The sequence below is a fragment of the Vicia villosa genome, unplaced genomic scaffold (genome assembly GCF_029867415.1).
Source record: "Vicia villosa cultivar HV-30 ecotype Madison, WI unplaced genomic scaffold, Vvil1.0 ctg.002791F_1_1, whole genome shotgun sequence".
Classification (NCBI taxonomy): Eukaryota; Viridiplantae; Streptophyta; class Magnoliopsida; order Fabales; family Fabaceae; genus Vicia; species Vicia villosa.
The window spans coordinates 188262-207612 of NW_026706033.1; positions in this window are offsets into that span (position 1 = coordinate 188262).

Here is a 19351-nt window from a genome sequence, read left to right on the forward strand (position 1 = left end):
AGTCGAATCTTCGAAGTTCTTCTCCCCCTTTGGCTCTTCTCACTTTCACGTGTTCTTCTTTTCCTCAGACTCTGTCACTAGTGCTTCCACTTCCTCTTTTCCCAATTCCTTTATTTTATGAAAAATAAAATAAAATATTATAATGGGTTTGCTTAGTTAACACCCCCTTACTGCTAACCACCACTCTAGGCCCAATGCCAATATTTCATCATTTTCCAAATAATTCCAAATAAAAATACTAAAATTCCAATTATTTAATTTAAATCCAAATTAAATTAATAAACTGAAATTATGGGGTGTTACATGGCCCATTTCAAAAAAAGACTAACTAAATGGGTCCCATCGAGTACGATGGAGGTAAGGGGTGTTAATACCTTCCCCTTGCCTAACCGACTCCCGAACCCAAATTTGGTTGCGATGACCATCTTTGTCCATTTCATTTCCTTTGTGGGTTTTATCAATATTTTCCTATTCCCATTGGAATAAATAAAATTCGGTGGCGACTCTGTTTGTTACCATTTCGTGGCGATCATTTTTTTGACCCGCGACAGCTGGCGACTCTGCTAGGGATTTCTAAGAGAGTCCACCCTAGTTTATTTTTCCTTGTATTATTGTTAAGCTTTTATTTACTTGCTTCTTTATTGCTTTTATTATATTATTGTTTGATTTCTTATCATCGTGGTTGGAATCATTCTGTTATTGGCACTTTATGGACAAAGCTCTACACCCGAGCTCAAGAAACACATAAGATAAGATGGTGGTTTAGTATTAAACTTGATTGACGTAGTGTCAAGTGTGAGGTACTAATACCCCGCCTAGAGTAGGTCCTTTGAGATGATGTCTTTAGTTAAGTAAGTTATTTACTTGAGCGATGATGTTTTCAACTTGGATCGCTGACTCTAGGGACCTTTAGAAAAACCTTAAACCATGACTTTTTAGGAAATGGTGGTTTCACACTCAACTTGGGTAACGTAACTATTATTGTGGGTATGTGCGAAAACCACACTCAGAATAGGCCTCATTTGAAAACGCGGTTGAATGGGAAGTTATTTGCTAGATGATCAAGTTTTCAAAAGGAGCTCGTAACTCTGAGAACCGTGTCTAGAACCTCGTAAAAAAAACCTTAAAAGTATCCCGTGGTGAGCCACTGTGTGCCAAAGCAATTTGAATCTTTCCGTATCCAGTTGATTGGAAATCCATTACTTGTGAATCATACATGATATGATATGGCATTCATTTTTGCATTAAAAACAAACAAAAAAATCATCATGCATTTGCATTCATTAAACATGCATTCTCATTTCCATAATTCAGTACTCATACTTTTCTTCCTCAAATGGTTGGCAAAGCAAGTTAATTACCCGACACTCTATCGGACTCGAAGCATGTCTTAGAAGACATTGAGTGAGCATTTTTTCTTGTCATAACAAAAAATACAATTGATACATAAAAGCCAAAAATGTATATGCTCATAATTAAGTGTGAAAACATAAGTGGTCACATCCATCTAGACAACAACAAATATAATACTCCTAGGTCACGAGATGATAGTATATTTAAATTAACTAGATATATGGCCCGTGCGTTGCACGGATTTGATTAGAATTTTTACCTTAATATTTTTCAAATCAAAAAATATATTTAATTAATTATAGTTAATTATAATCTTATATTTGAATATGTTTTAAAATTGTATTAAAAATAAATAAAATTTTAACATTATGAAAATACTTAATGACTTATATATATATATATATATATATATATATATATGTATATATATATATATATATATATATATATATATGTATATATATATATATATGTATATATATATATATATATGTATATATATATATATATATATACATATATATATATATATATACATATATATATATATATATACATATATATATATATATATACATATATATATATATATACATACATATATATATATATATATATACATATATATATATATATATATATACATATATATATATATATATATATATATATATATATATATATATATATATATATATATATATATATATAAATTCAATTATGTTTTCTAAATTTGAAAGATAAGTCACAGTTACGTGAATAATTATATAACTTAAAAGGATATATATAGAGATAGTTAATAATTATTATCATATTAGTAATAATAATAATAATAATAATAATAATATAAAATAAAATAAAATAGAAATTATACCTATTATTCATATAAAAAGACGTTATTATTAAAATGATGCATAACAAAAATAAACTGTTTTTTATTATAATACTTAAAAGAAGAGAGAGAAAACTATAAACATAAAAATAAATTTCTTCCTGATGAATAGGAGTTGTGAATCAGAAGATTGGTATTGGTGGAGGCGAGCTTTGACATAAAATCTACAATTTAATTTAACTTCACGAAGGATGTGGATAACATCAGTGTTTTTAAATAAGATATCTTTGATATTCTGGATGACTCATAGTTCTGCTCAAAGGAAAGTGTTAATGATACCGCTAAAACCATTAATAATAATACATGAAGAAACAATTGAGGGAGTTCGAATGAAAAGTGAAAAGGACTGAGTTCCAATGAAAAGTGAATACGATTGAAAAATAAATCTTTGAATCGTGGTTATAAAGACTTAGTGGTTATGAAAAAATAGAAAATTGAAGGGATACCATAAAAAATAATAATGTACGAAATTTAAGAATATTTTAATGAAATTTAAGAGTGTTTTGTAACAATTTTTTTTAAGAGTGTTTTAATGAAATTTAGTGTAAGAACCGTTACTTTTTACATAATAAAAATTATATATATATATATATATATATATATATATATATATATATATATATATATATATATATATATATAGGGGACGACTCAAGTGAGAACACTTGGTTATTATGAGAAATGAGAACAATGAATCACGACCATTAAATTTTGATTTTGTTGATTTTAATGGATTGGATTGGTTTCTCTTTCTATAATCCTTAGTATTTATTTTAAATCAATATAGAAAGAGAAATCAATCCTGTCCATTAAAATCAGCAAAATCAAAATTTAATGGTCGTGATTCATTGTTCTCATTTCTCATAATAACCAAGTGTTCTCACTTGAGTCGTCCCCTATATATATATATATATATATATATATATATATATATATATATATATATATATATATATATATATATATATATATATATATATATATATGAGGGCATATCATATGAGAATGACATATTTATATGAGAATGTGAGAATGAATCTGAACCATTGGATTTTAAAATAAATGGTGGAGATTATGGGTGAATCTTTTTTTTCTCTCTCCTACTTCATTTATTTCAAGATACAGGAGAGAGAAAAAAAAGATTCACTCATAATCTCCACCATTTATTTTAAAATCCAATGGTTCATATTCATTCTCACATTCTCATATAAGAAAGACATTCTCATATGATATGCCCTCTATATGTATATATATATATATATATATATATATATATATATATATATATATATATATATATATATAGGATTAAACTAAAAGAATTTTTTCTTATATTTTCAATGTTATTACAATATTTTATTCTTTATATGCTATTAAATGTATTTTTTTAGTATATAATATAAAAATATTAATAGACTATTAAGTTGTAAAGTGTGAAAATTAAAGAGTTTATAATGAATATTTAATGTAATAATTGTTTCTTTTTAATGATTTTTTAATAGTGTTAGGAAATGAAGATTCATTTAATTAATTTTTAGTACACTAAAATAGAAATTAAAAAGTGTTTTACGGAATTTTTAATCTTAAATTTTCTATTATTTTTATTGTGTAACACTCAAAATCAATTTATTATAAATTTATAAATAATAAATAATTATATTCTAAAATTATATATTAAATTTAGATATTTAAAAACTTTATTTTTATTTTATTAGATATCCTTAATAATATGAATAGGAATGTAAACATTTTTATAAATTTATTTTTTTAATTTATTAGTTATAAATTTTTATTAATTTAAAAGTTACAAATTTAACTTAACTGTTACAAATATTTTCAAATAATTAATTTATCCCAAATTTATTATATCAATATTTATTTAAAGAATAATCTTAAATTAAATTTTTAAAATCAATTTATAAATTAAAATTTAACATTAATATAATGGGTAAATACATTATCATAGTTAGAAAGTAGATGAAATAGTAGTTAAAAGGATGTTTATATAAAAAAGAAAATACTAAAAACATCTAATATTAAAGTAATAGACAAAGTTACCAAAATTAATAGTTTTAATAAATAAATAAATAAATAAAAAAAATACTTTAATAAATGAAATATATTTAGGTTTCTTATACGTGTAAAATTATAGGCAAATACAATTTATCTTATAAATTTATTAGATATTTTATATCTGACAAAAAAAGTATTAGTAATCTCACGCTTTAAATATTTTTTTACTTTTTATTTTCATTGAAATTAATATTAAATTTAACTGGATTGCAATAATAAATAAATAATTATAATTTACATAAATCATACTATTTTTTATAGTGAGTGCTAGATATTATATTATTATTATTATTTTATTTTATTATTATGATTAGCTAAATATTAAATTATTATTATTATTATTATTATTATTATTATTATTGTTGTTATATTATATTATTAATACAATATTATTAAGTTGTGGTAGTATTATTATTAATAATAGTAGTGGTTGAAGATTATATTCATATTATTATTATTATTATTATTATTATTATTATTATTATTATGATATTAGTTAGATATTATATTATTATTAATAGTGATCGTTTAGTTTTATTATTATAATTATAATTATTTTATTATTTATTTTAAGGCTAAATTACAATTTTAGTCCTCCTGTTTTGGTATTTTCACGATTTTGGTAGTAATGGTTAAATATTATATTATTATTATTATTCTTAAAATTATTAATATTACTATGAAATTAGTTAGATATTATATTATTATTATTATTAGTGATGGTTTAGTTTTATTATTATAAATATAATTATTTCATTATTTATTTTAATTATTTTAATATGGAGTTTGTATAATTAGGATTTCTATTTAGAATTATTAACAAAATAATGACATGTGACAAATATTGTTATTAAGATGACATATGGCTAGGGTTGTCATCATGACTTCTTTACATTTATATTAAGTAGATTACTATGAAATTAGTTAGATATTATATTATTATTATTATTAGTGATGGTTTAGTTTTATTATTATAAATATAATTATTTCATTATTTATTTTAATTATTTTAATATGGAGTTTGTATAATTAGGATTTCTATTTAAAATTATTAACAAAATAATGACATGTGGCAAATATTGTTATTAAGATGACATGTGGCTAGGGTTGCCATCATGACTTCTTTACATTTATATTAAGTAGATATAAAAATTGTTATTATCATTAGAGAATTTTTTTTAGACCTTATAGAAACAATCTTCAGCGAAAAACCAAAAACACTCTTATTTAAGAAATGCATAATTTTTTGAGAATTTCTTTCTTCATCTTTCTATTGGACTGACCCTCAGCAAAAACCCTTAATAACCCCTACTTCGAAAATCCATTTCTAAAATATTTATTTTCAAATTTTTCTAGAATTTGGAAATGCATTTCCGAAATCCCATTTTTTAGGATTTCGAAAGTACACTTCCTAAAAAACGCAGAAGTTTTGAAGTATATAACTATTTTGAAATGGTGGTTTAAAATTAAGATCTTCAAAAATTTATACTATTTATTAGTTAATAAAGACAAATATATCGATTTTAATTATAGCGAATAACCATTTCAAATTTTGGACAGCTCAAATAAAACATCTTATAAATAGAATAAGTACATTCTTTTTAGAATAAAAAAAATATTTTAATAATTTTGAGAAATTTGTTATATTGAATTAATAAGTACATTTCATTTGATACTTTGTTTCTTTATTCTTTTGAATCTATCAACTATTATTATTTTTAGCATATTAAAAAAATATAAATTTTGATTCCTCTAAATTATTTGCTACTATTTTAATTTAATTTTTTTTGCACAGTTTTACGTGGCGCTTGTGTATTTCAAATAAGTTTTTATGACATTTCATCCATACAAATTTAAATTATTAGTTTAATAATTTTTCTATTTATTTTTTAAATTTTATTAATTTATTTATAAATTTGAGTTAAGTTTTAATTCTTAAATTTAAAATTTTAATTGTATTTCTTTATAAATTTTATTACTTTTAGATATTTTATAATTAACATAATAAATTTTAATTAAAGTTAAAATTATATTTTTTAATTAATTATTAAGCTATTTATATTTATAATTTAGCTATTTTATAATTAACGTAATAAATTCTAGATAATCTCAATAATTTAGATAAATAGTTACGATTCTATAAATAATTTATTTAATAATTCAACTATTTACTTTTTAAATAGTTAATAATAGTTAAAAAATAAATTATTAAATATTAAAGTTATAAATAATTAAATTAGTAAAATAATAATATTGTAAAGTTTTATCAATGGTATATAAAATACTCATGGTACTTGTATATTCAGTTTATTAAAATATATATAATTTTTTTGATTAATTTATATGTTTTGATGATTATTTAATGACATATCTTTGATAAAATCTATATTAAAAAAAATAAAAATTAAAAAATAAACAATTAAATTAAGAGAATAATAATATTTTAAAGTTTTATCAAAATGAAAAGAATTAATATTTGAAAAGAAAAGATTGAATAATTATTTTTACTAATTTAAAGTTTTATGTATAAAATTATAGTACTCAAATGAAAAGTTAGTAATTGGTAGACATAAATATAATTGAATACAACAATTTATTTTTTTAAGCAACACTTAATCTAATCTTGGAAATTAATAAATTAATTTTATCAAGCAATTATATAATCAATTAATTTTAATCTAATCTTGGTAATTATATATTTTAATTAATACAAATGAATTATATTATTAATACAATTGATTCACCTTGATTTTTGTTTTTTATCAGACAATATTTCGGAACTGTACTTCTGAAATATTTCCGATGGTGAATTCGAAAGTGCATTTCGAATTCACATTTTTTATTGGAAAAATGGTGTTTTCGGAAATGTATCTTCGAAAACACTTTTTTTTCATAAAAATAAAGTATTTTCGGAAGTGCACTTCCCAAATCAATTTTTTTTTTCAAAAAAAATTGATTTCGAAAATACATTTCTGAAATATAGGGGCATTTTGGAATGACCAAGAAGGTTGGGTGGTTTATAAAGAAATTTCAAATTTTTTTTCAAATTTTTTTTAGAAATAAAAAATGCATTTCTGAAAAACATTAAATAAAATATTTTCGGAGATATATTTCTGAAAACACTCATTTTTAAAAGTTTCGGAGTATAATTCTACAAAAATTACTTTCAGACTTTTCTAACCTCCTAGATAGTCAATAATAAATGCTTTTTATTTTCATTAAAAGTGGGTTTAGTATTATTATTATTATTAATTAACGAGTAATAAAACTAGCATTAATTGATGAGTAATAAAACAGTTGATTATTTTTACTTCACTGAGTTGATTATTTTTATTTCATCGTGGTCCCTTCCGTTATTTTTTCTTTCACGATCAATTATCACCGAGTTATCTATTCCACCGAGTTGTCTATTCAAAGCGTGCAAAAAAATACAATTGATAAAAAAAAAAAGAAGCCAAAAATGTAGGAGGGACCACGATGAAATAACAACAAATATAATACTCTGGCAAGAAGTAATGGAAGGGACCACGATGAAACAACCATTAGACAATGGAAGTGACCATGATGACACACCCATTTAGATAACAACAAATATAATACTCTGGCAAGAAGTAATGGAAGGGACCACGATGAAACAACCATTAGATGTCAACAACAAATATAGCAGGGACCACGATGACACATGGTTACTGATAGAGTGATTTTTGTAGATCTTAGCATGAAAGTTTTTAATCAATTATCACTAACTTGTCTATTCAAAGCGTGGATCACGTGTGTATTATAATATTATTATTTTCTCTATTCAAAGCGTGGCTCACGTGTGTATTATAGGAGTATTATTTTCTTTTGTCATAGAAAAAATACAATTATACAAAAAAGCTCATAAGTGTGAAAACATAAGTGGTCGCACAGACAAGAGATGATACTACAAAAAGTAATTTCCGAAGTTTTTTTTTTTTTAAATTTTTTTAAAAATTCGGACATATACTTTCAAAAATATTAAATAAAATGTTTTCGGAGATTTATTTCTAAAAATATTCATTTTTAAAGGTTTCGGTAATATACTTCCGAAGAATTGCTTCTAGACTTTTCTAGTCAATAATAAATGCCTTTTATTTTCATTAAAAATGGGGTTAGATAACAACAAATATAATACTCTGACATCAAAAATTAAAGCTTTCATTTTAATTACTTTGTTACAAATTTGATTATGTGAGATCACAGTAGTTAAATTATTTTAATTACTTTGTTACAAATTTGATTATTTGTTTTTTTACTTTACATAAATAATTAGTCAGAGATCCGTGCTCCCGCACAGGTGAATTTTTTCTTGTGCAATATTTTTTGAACGATATGAATAATATGATTAAAAGGAACTATGAGCAATTTGCATAATCAAAATGTAAAGAAAAAAATAACATGAGTGGAGAAAAAAATGAAAATTTAGTGAATGCAAATTAAATTTAAAAAAAAAATACAAATTTGAAATATTTTATTTAATTGAAAAATAAATTATAATTATATAGATTTAATTGTATTAAATAATCATATAAAAAGGAATAAAAGAATCATGAGATGGAGATAAAATAATATTTAAAAATAAAAATTTTGTCGATTAAATTAAAATAAATATTGTTTGATCTAAACTCATGAAATTTTTTATATATTAAAATAAAAAAATGTATAATACTATCATGCATACGTTTATACTATATTGCTATCACTATACTATACTATATACTTGTTGCTATCACTATACTATATACTATATTATACTATATGTTAATAGTATATAAACCGATATATTTTATGTTTATATTCATGATAAATTTATTTGATATCCTATAAAATATTTAAATTCATATAAATTTAAAATGAGTTATTTAATTGTAAAATGAATAATGATCATATATACGATAAATTGAATAAAACAGCCATACAAAAAGAAGAAAAAACATGAAACTTTTTTATATTTTAAAATAAAGATTATTTCTATTAAACAATGACAAATTTTGAATAAAATAAAATAAATATTTTTCGGATAGTGACCCGTGAATTAAAGCATGTTTATTATCGTATTAATGTGTGAAATCTCTCCATATTATCCATCAACCATCAATAGCAAAAAATGAAATAATGTCCGTTTAAAAAAGTCATTTTATAAATAAGTTAAGAATTATTTCATACAAATTATAATTTGAGATTTTTTAGACAATTAAATGATTTGGAAGCTATAAAATTATGCAGAACTTAAACTCTATTATCTTTTATATCTTAATATTATAATCCTTTCACAGAACTTTAATCAGAATCTATTTTCAGTCTATAATCACATAATGGTTTTTAATATAATCACATAATTTTTATAAAGAATCTTTTCTTTATTAAGTATACTTAAAGAGTGTCCTGCAGACACTCGTTAGCAATACCTAAAAAAATACAAATCAGACGAGCACTTTTCTCAAAAAAAAACTAGAACATGTAGCTTTTACAAAACCATACTTAATTAAAATATAAAGTAATCCTACTGTAAGGAAAAATCTTAAATAGCCAAGAACTAAAATTATAGTCTGCTTCTTGCCTTAAACATGATGCAAATTAAGAGAGACGCAAATATGATTTGCTTATTTTTTTAAGAACTAATGCAAGCTTGTATTTTTTCCAATGTTTTTCCTTTGGTTTCTGAGACTACTTTTGCAACAAATAAAATGGTTAAGAGGGAACATCCAACATACAAAAATATAGTACCTGTCTCCAAAACAATGCAATTATTATTTAAATCTGATAATTGACACAAGAAAATTGAAGGTATAAGAAACTACACAGGCTCCTAGCAAGACTACCAAAACCACCAAACAACCAGTAATTCCCTTCACATTTATAGGAAACACCTGCAATATCAAAATTTGTTTTTCAATGGAAAATGTTAGTATTATCTTTGGTGCAGATCGAGTCATCAATCTCCTTATTTCTTCGGTTGTTATTTCTTATCCCAGGTTAAGAAGTGTAGCTAAACCATTATGAATATTGTGTCAACACTATAAGAAAAGTGTGCTATAGCCACATGAATTTGCGACGTGATTATCACGTGGCAAAAAAAGTGAGTTGCGACGTGATAATCACATCACTATAAGTTTTTAATATTAAAAAATTAAAATCAACGTTGGCATATGGGGTGTCAGAAATATTATTTTAAAAAAACATTTGCGACGCAACCAATAAATTAAAATAAAATAAAAGCAAACCTGTAACGTTCTCTAGGTTGTCAGATTTTGTTTTTCAAATAACATTTTGCGACGTGATTATCACGTCGCAATCAATAAATTAAAACAAAATAAAATAAAAACATGTAACGTTCAAAGGGGAGAATTTCAAATTTTCAATATTTGTTTTGCGGCATGTATATCACGTAGCAAATATTTTTCTATATCACGCCAAACAAATTAAACTCACTTAATGAAGTGATGTGTGCAGTTGACTGACACATTTATATTCGTTAGCATTTTGCGACGTGATTTTCATTTCGCTAATTTGCAATGTGAAAATCACGTCGCTACATTTATTATATCTTTTCACGTTTCGTTCCATTTTCCAGAAACAATTTTCATATTTCTTCCTCTCTCAAGTTGCTCTCTCCTCCCTCTTCAACCCACCGTCTCTTCCTCTCTCAAATTTCTCTTCTATTTTCATACAATCTTCATTCAATTAAAGGTATGTAATCTTCAATCTTCACTTGTTCTTGTTAATTTTTTTTTTTATTTTTCGTTAAGAATATATTACATTTTTTATTTTGATTTAATATGTGTAGGTGAAACTCAAGAATTTAAGATTTTGATTCAACTACAAGATCTCAATAAATATTGTTCAAGTTCATTCAGATTTTTTTTTCAATTTTATTTATCTAATTTTTCAGATTTTTTGATGTGATTTTGTTATAGATTTGATATATAATTTAGATTTTTATATGTGATTATTAATTTATCTAAATAAAATCATATATAGATTTAATAAAAACAAATTTTATGTTATAATTTTTAATATATATATATATATATATATTGTTAGAATGTTAAAAACGGAAATATTATATATAATATGTATCATTGTTAGAATGTATATATTGTTAGAATGTTAGAATGTATATATTGTTAGAATGTTATATAAGAAACTACACAGGCTCCTAGTCAGACTACCAAAACCACCAAACAACCAGTAATTCCCTTCACATTTATAGGAAACACCTGCAATATCAAAAATTGATTTTTAATGGAAAATGTTAGTATTATCCTTGGCGCAGATCGAGTCATCAATCTCCTTATTTCTTCGGTTGTTATTTCTTATCTCAGGTTAAGAAGTGTAGCTAAACCATTATGAATATTGTGTCAACACTACAAGAAAAGTGTGTTATAGCCACGTGAATTTGCGACGTGATTATCACGTGGCAAAAAAAGTGAGTTGCGACGTGATAATCACATCAGTATAAGTTTTTAATATTAAAAAATTAAAATCAACGTTGGCACATGGGGTCAGAAATATTATTTAAAAAACATTTGCGACGCAACCAATAAATTAAAATAAAATAAAAGCAAACCTGTAACGTTCTCTAGGTTGTCAGATTTTGTTTTTCAAATAACATTTTGTGAAGTGATTATCACGTCGCAATCAATAAATTAAAACAAAATAAAATAAAAACATGTAGCGTTCAAAGGGGAGAATTTCAAATTGTCAATATTTGTTTTGCGGCGTGTATATCACGTCGCAAATATTTTTGTATATCATGCCAAACATATTAGACTCACTTAATGAAGTGATGTGTGCAGTTGACTGACACATTTATATTCGTTAGCATTTTGCGACGTGATTTTCATTTCGCTAATTTGCAACGTGAAAATCACGTTGCTACATTTATTATATCTTTTCACGTTTCGTTCCATTTTCCATAAACCATTTTCATATTTCTTCCTCTCTCAAGTTGCTCTCTCCTCCCTCTTCAACCCACCATCTCTTTCTCTCTCAAATTTCTCTTCTATTTTTATACAATCTACATCCAATTAAAGGTATGTAATCTTCCATCTTCACTTGTTCTTGTTAATTTTTTTTAATTTTTCGTTAAGAATATATTACATTTTGATTTTGATTTAATATAAGAAGGTGAAACTCAGGAATTAATGATTTTGATTCAACTACAACATCTCAATAAATATTGTTCAAGTTCATTCAGATTTTTTTTCAATTTTATTTATCTAATTTTTCAGATTTTTTGATGTGATTATGTTATAGATTTGATATATAATTTAGATTTTTATATGTGATTATTAATTTATCTAATTAAAAACATATATGGATTTAATAAAAACAGCTTTTATGTTATAATATATATATATATATATATATATATATATATATATATATATATATATATATATATATATATATATATATATATATATATATATATATATATATATATATATATATATATATATATATATATATATATATATATATATATATATATATATATATATATATATATATATATATATATATATTTTGCTAGAATGTTAAAAACGAAAAATATTATATATAATATCTATCATTGTTAGAATGTAATATGTATCATTGTTAATATATATTGTTAGAATGAAAATATTATATATAATATTGTTAGAATGTTAATTTCTAATATGTATCATTGTTATTTTCAATTTATAGAATATATATTATAAAAACAGAATATATTATATAGTAGATTGAACTTGTGTTAATTTTTTTTGAACTAGTGTTAATTTTAAATTTAAGAACAAAATAGTGTGAAGTATTTTAAAAAAAAAGTTATTATATGTTTATTATATTTTATGGTAAAATAAAATATATATTAAAATTAGAATATATTATATATGTATATATAAAATAAAACAAAATAGTATATACTTACATTTTATAGTCTTTAAAAAAATAATATGTTATTTAAGAACAAAATAGTGTGAAGTAGTATTTTTTAAACATAACATGTTAAAAAAAATTATTATATGTTTATTATATTTTTATGGTAAAACAAAAAGAATATGTTTAATAGTTAAAACAAAAACAAAATCTTATATGTTTATGTTTAATAAAAACTGTTTTAACATATATATAATTTTTTTTAAATAATAGTTAATAAATTTTTTTTATAAATAATTAAAAACTGTTTAATAAAAGCTGTTTTATAATAATATTTAACAAAAATATTTTATATTAATAAAAAAAGCTTTTTTTATTAAAGATGAATATAATAGTTATGTCGAAAAAATATTATTAATTTATAAAATAAAATTATAAATTAAATATTATTAAAAAATGAAATATGTACTTTCTTAATTGAAAAATTTGTTTTTTTTAAACAAAATATATATTAAAGTGAGATTTATATTATATATGTATATATAAAATAAAACAAAATAGTATACACTTATATTTTATAGTCTTTAAAAAAATAATATGTTATTTAAGAACAAAATAGTGTGAAGTAGTATTTTTTAAAAAATGAAGTAGTATTTTTTCTTCCGAACAAAATAGGGACCAATAGTTCGGAAGAAAAATTTTGAAGGGACGATTTCTTGAAGGAAAAGTTTGGAGGGACTAAAAACGAAATTTGAAATATTTAAAGGGACGAAAAAGTTCATTAACCCTATTTTTTAAACATAACATGTTAAAAAAGAATTATTATATGTTTATTATATTTTTATGGTAAAACAAAAAGAATATGTTTAATAGTTAAAACAAAATCTTATATGTTTATGTTTAATAGTTTATATAGTATTTTTTTAATTGTTAGAACTACAACAATATGTTTAAGAATATTATTAAGTTGATTCATTAATATTTTTAAGTTTCTAATTAAAAAGGTATTGATTATATAAATTTACATCATGGAATATTATCGGTATTATCATAGTTGGATGTACGATAGATTATATCCAGGAAGATGTGCACTTAAACTCAATTTTATATAAGGAGTTAATGGGTTTATCGCGTGGACGTTTGCTCATGAATGTTGTCGAAGAGAAGGAGGAGTTAGGTGTCCTTGTCTTAAATGTGGATGTAGACATATAATTAGTGACCCAGAGGAAGTAGTACGTCATCTGCATAGAAGGGGTTTCATTGAAAATTATTGGGTTTGGACGTATAATGGTGAAAAACTGTCGAGTAACGTACCAGAGATTAGCAACACGCATGCCTCATGTAGTCGACCGCCTATGGAACCGCCTATGGAATATGAGGAAAAATTTAATCTGATCGGTCACATGGTTGAGGATGCTTTTGGTGTGAACGTGACCTATGATCAACCTGAAGATTTTGACGGGGAAGAGTTACCGAATGAGGAAGCGCGAAAATTTTATCAGTTGTTGAATGAGATGAATATGTTGTTGTTTGAGGGGTTGTCAGACTCAAAGTTATCAATGTGTGTGAGATTATTGGCTGCCAAGTCTAATTGGAATGTTCCTGATCAGTGTTTGGAGCACTTCGCAAAAATGATGTTGGACTCAACTGCTACAAAAGACAACTTTGCTACGAGTTTCTATGATGCAAAGAAGTTGGTGTCGAGGATGGTTTTAAGAGTAAGAAATATTGATTGTTGCATTAATGGTTGCATGTTGTTTTATGACAATGAGTTTGGTACTCAAGATGGATCGTTGGAGGAATGCAAGTTTTGTTAGAGTCCAAGATATCAAGTTCACAGTAGAGCCATTAACAGTAAGCAAGAACGTGTAGCAGTAAAGTTTATGTTCTATCTTCTAATAATACTAAGGTTAAAAAGAATGTTTGCTTTAATGCATAGTGCAAGTCAAATGACATGGCATCATACAAACAGAACAAATTCATGCACTATGTGACATCCATCTGATGGCCAAGCATGGAAGTACTTTGATGGTGTGCATCCCGATTTTGCCGAAGAACCTAGAAATGTCAGGCTTGGATTATGCTCTAATGGTTTTGCTCCATATGTCCAAGCATCGGGAACTATGTATTCTAGTTGGCCAGTTATTGTAACCCCTTACAACCTCCCTCCTGAGATGTGCATGACAAAACCATACATGTTTTGACGTGTGTCATTCCAGGACCGCCGAATCCAAAAGCCGGAATTGATGTGTACTTACAACCTTTAATTGATGATTTGAAGAGGTTGTGGAATGGGTAATGGACATATGATATATCCCGTAAACAAAACTTTATTATGCAAGTTGCCTTGATGTGGACCATTAACGACTTTCCAGCATATGGAATGTTGTATGGTTGGGGTACTCATGGCAGAATGGGTTGTCCGCATTGCATGGGATACACCAAGGCGTTTACGTTGGAGAAAGGGGTAAAAGCTCGTGGTTTGATCCTTTGACCATTGGCAGTACTCGGCCTTTTATGCTGTTATTCTCCTCTCAGTGTCCTTCTATGTCGTTCCCATCTGAGAGTCTGTATTTTATTAGCCCATCTAGGTCACCACCTGGTTATCCATTCCAGCAGACACAAATGCCCTCATCCTTCCAGCATACTGCGGGATCTCGTTTTCCACCTCCCACAAAGATGCCTCCATCCGTCAAGCAGACTGGAGGATCTAGTTTTCCATTTCCCACACAAATGCCTTCATCCTTCCAGCATACTGGAGGATCTAATTTTTTACGGCCCACATAGATGCCTCCATCATCCTTCTAGCAGACTAGAGCATCTAGTTCTTCACGGCCCAGACAGGCTGATCGCACCCCACATCCCACCATACATGTACATGCATGCGAGGATCATACAAAGTTGGATGATGATGACGATCTTGGTGGGGATGATGATGTGTTATATGAGAGCGATCTTCAAGGGGATGATGATCCGAGTCAGATTCATACCATTGATGGGAGATTTTTGATTTGGCGCGAAGGAAGCTCGTAAATTTCTTATTTATAAAGTTTTATTTTAGTATACATTTTCATTTTTAATATCACTTTATAATTAATGTTAATTCAATTATTGTTGTTTAGTTTCGGGCCGAGTAGGATTGCTGCCAATGTTATAAGTTATATAATTCAGCAGAATTATACACAATTTTGGAATACTTATGGAGAAGTTCCAGATAAAGACCAATGGTTTAAGAAATTTCAGGTATAGTTAATTTCTGTTGTAAGTATATGTTATTTAAAAGACTTTTCATTATAATTATCTAACTATTTATTTTAATTTCATACAACGTTGCAGGAAAAATGTTGTTGGGATCCACTGAACGCGAGGAAGATTAGAAAAAATTATATGGGCAGGACTTCCAGACGACTTTCTGACATGCTACGACGTGTTAGAGAGCGTTGGGAATTTTTGGGCGTCCGTGCCAAATGGATAGGCAAAGAAATGTTTGCAGATCTTCTTAAATATTGGGAAACTAATGAATTTAAGGCTAAATCTGAAAACGCAAAGAAGATGAGGGCATCAGAAAAAGGGGGTTGCCTTAATGCTGTTAGGAGTATTAGTATTGTTGAGCATGCTCGACGCATGGTAATTATTCCTACTTTTTAAATTTATATTTTAATTTATAATATATTTTATTAATTAAAGTTAATTTTATTATTTAGGCTAAGATTTTGGGGAGACAACCGTTAATGACTGAGCTGGTTACAAAAACTCGGTCAAAGAAATCGAGGGGTTTTATTGACGAGCGTACAACAAAAGCTATGGTAAGTTATTTAATTTATGTTGTTTATATTTTTTTATTTATTGGCAACTTTATGATGTGATTTTCACTTGGCAAGTGAGATTTATATATTTTTAATTTATTGGAAACTTTGTGACGTGATTTTCACTTGGCATCTGAGAACTTGTGACATAAAAATCACGTGGCAACTGACAACTTGTGGTGTGAGAATCACGTAGCTATTATTTTTTTTATATTTATTTGATTTAGTTTAACTTGATTTTTTTTATTGTATGTGTAGGGGGATTATTAGGTTTTGCTTGCAGAATTTCTGACACATAATCCTCAATATACTCCGCCTCCAGGAAAGTCGGTTCATCCATATGTGGATTTTTATATTTGAAGTCTAGTCAATGGGGGAAAGGGACCTAACGGGTGTTTTTTTGGTGGTGGAAATTTGGCGGGCTCCTTGAGAAGTGGGGATAGAAATCTATATCAAAGAGCTGTGGACGGGGAAGGAGGATCACGTCAAACAAATTTGACACCGATGTCATACCCCTAATTTTACCCTAAGTTTTTTATCTAATTCATTTTTGCATTAGCATCGATCAATTCATCTGCATCCAGAATAAATTTCGACTTCACATATCACATTTCAAGCTAGTATGAAATTCACAATTAATTTCTCACTATTTCAATTAATAATCATTTTAATCACATTCGTTGCACATTTTTCATCTTGAATTCATTTTATCATTTTTTGCATATTTTATTTACTTATTCATAAATTAAACTGCATTTTTTCTTTAAAATTCTATTGTTAGATTGACTTAATGATTAAATTATGATTTAATTATTATCTTCAATTTAAGTTTAGAGTTAAAAGAAAATCACATAAAATAAGTTCAATACATTTTTTTTGCATCAATAGAACATTAGTAAGATCCAAGTTTTTTATTACAACATCTTTTTATGAGGCCCATCCATTAAATAAGACAACATGGCCCATTTCAAAAAAAGACTAACTAAATGGGTCCCATCGAGTACGATGGAGGTAAGGGGTGTTAATACCTTCCCCTTGCCTAACCGACTCCCGAACCCAAATTTGGTTGCGATGACCATCTTTGTCAATTTCATTTCATTTGTGGGTTTTATCAATATTTTCCTATTCCCATGGGAATAAATAAAATTCGATGGCGACTCTGTTTGTTACCATTTCGTGGCGATCATTTTTTTGACCCGCGACAGCTGGCGACTCTGCTAGGGATTTCTAAGAGAGTCCACCCTAGTTTATTTTTCCTTGTATTATTGTTAAGCTTTTATTTACTTGCTTCTTTATTGCTTTTATTATATTATTGTTTGATTTCTTATCATCGTGGTTGGAATCATTCTGTTATTGGCACTTTATGGACAAAGCTCTACACCCGAGCTCAAGAAACACATAAGATAAGATGGTGGTTTAGTATTAAACTTGATTGACGTAGTGTCAAGTGTGAGGTACTAATACCCCGCCTAGAGTAGGTCCTTTGAGATGATGTCTTTAGTTAAGTAAGTTATTTACTTGAGCGATGATGTTTTCAACTTGGATCGCTGACTCTAGGGACCTTTAGAAAAACCTTAAACCATGACTTTTTAGGAAATGGTGGTTTCACACTCAACTTGGGTAACGTAACTATTATTGTGGGTATGTGCGAAAACCACACTCAGAATAGGCCTAATTTGAAAACGCGGTTGAATGGGAAGTTATTTGCTAGATGATCAAGTTTTCAAAAGGAGCTCGTAACTCTGAGAACCGTGTCTAGAACCTCGTAAAAAAAAACCTTAAAAGTATCCCGTGGTGAGCCACTGTGTGCCAAAGCAATTTGAATCTTTCCGTATCCAGTTGATTGGAAATCCATTACTTGTGAATCATACATGATATGATATGGCATTCATTTTTGCATTAAAAACAAACAAAAAAAATCATCATGCATTTGCATTCATTAAACATGCATTCTCATTTCCATAATTCAGTACTAATACTTTTCTTCCTCAAACGGTTGGCAAAGCAAGTTAATTACCCGACACTCTATCGGACTCGAAGCATGTCTTAGAAGACATTGAGTGAGCTCCAAAGAGATAAGAAATAAATTCAGAAGATCCGTGGTCAATATCATGGAAATGCTCCAAGCGTTAATAACCAAGAAGGGTCAACCTCGACACACTATGTGGTTCACAACCCCATGCCCTCAAGATTGCCAAGACACTGAGAACATGCCTAAAGCCATCTATCAGACGAGAAAGTTCGTCCTTGTTGGTATTGTGCTATATTGCATTTGAATTTTTCATCCTTAATCCTAATTTTAATGAAATGAGCATTGCATTTATTTTGAATCAATCATAAC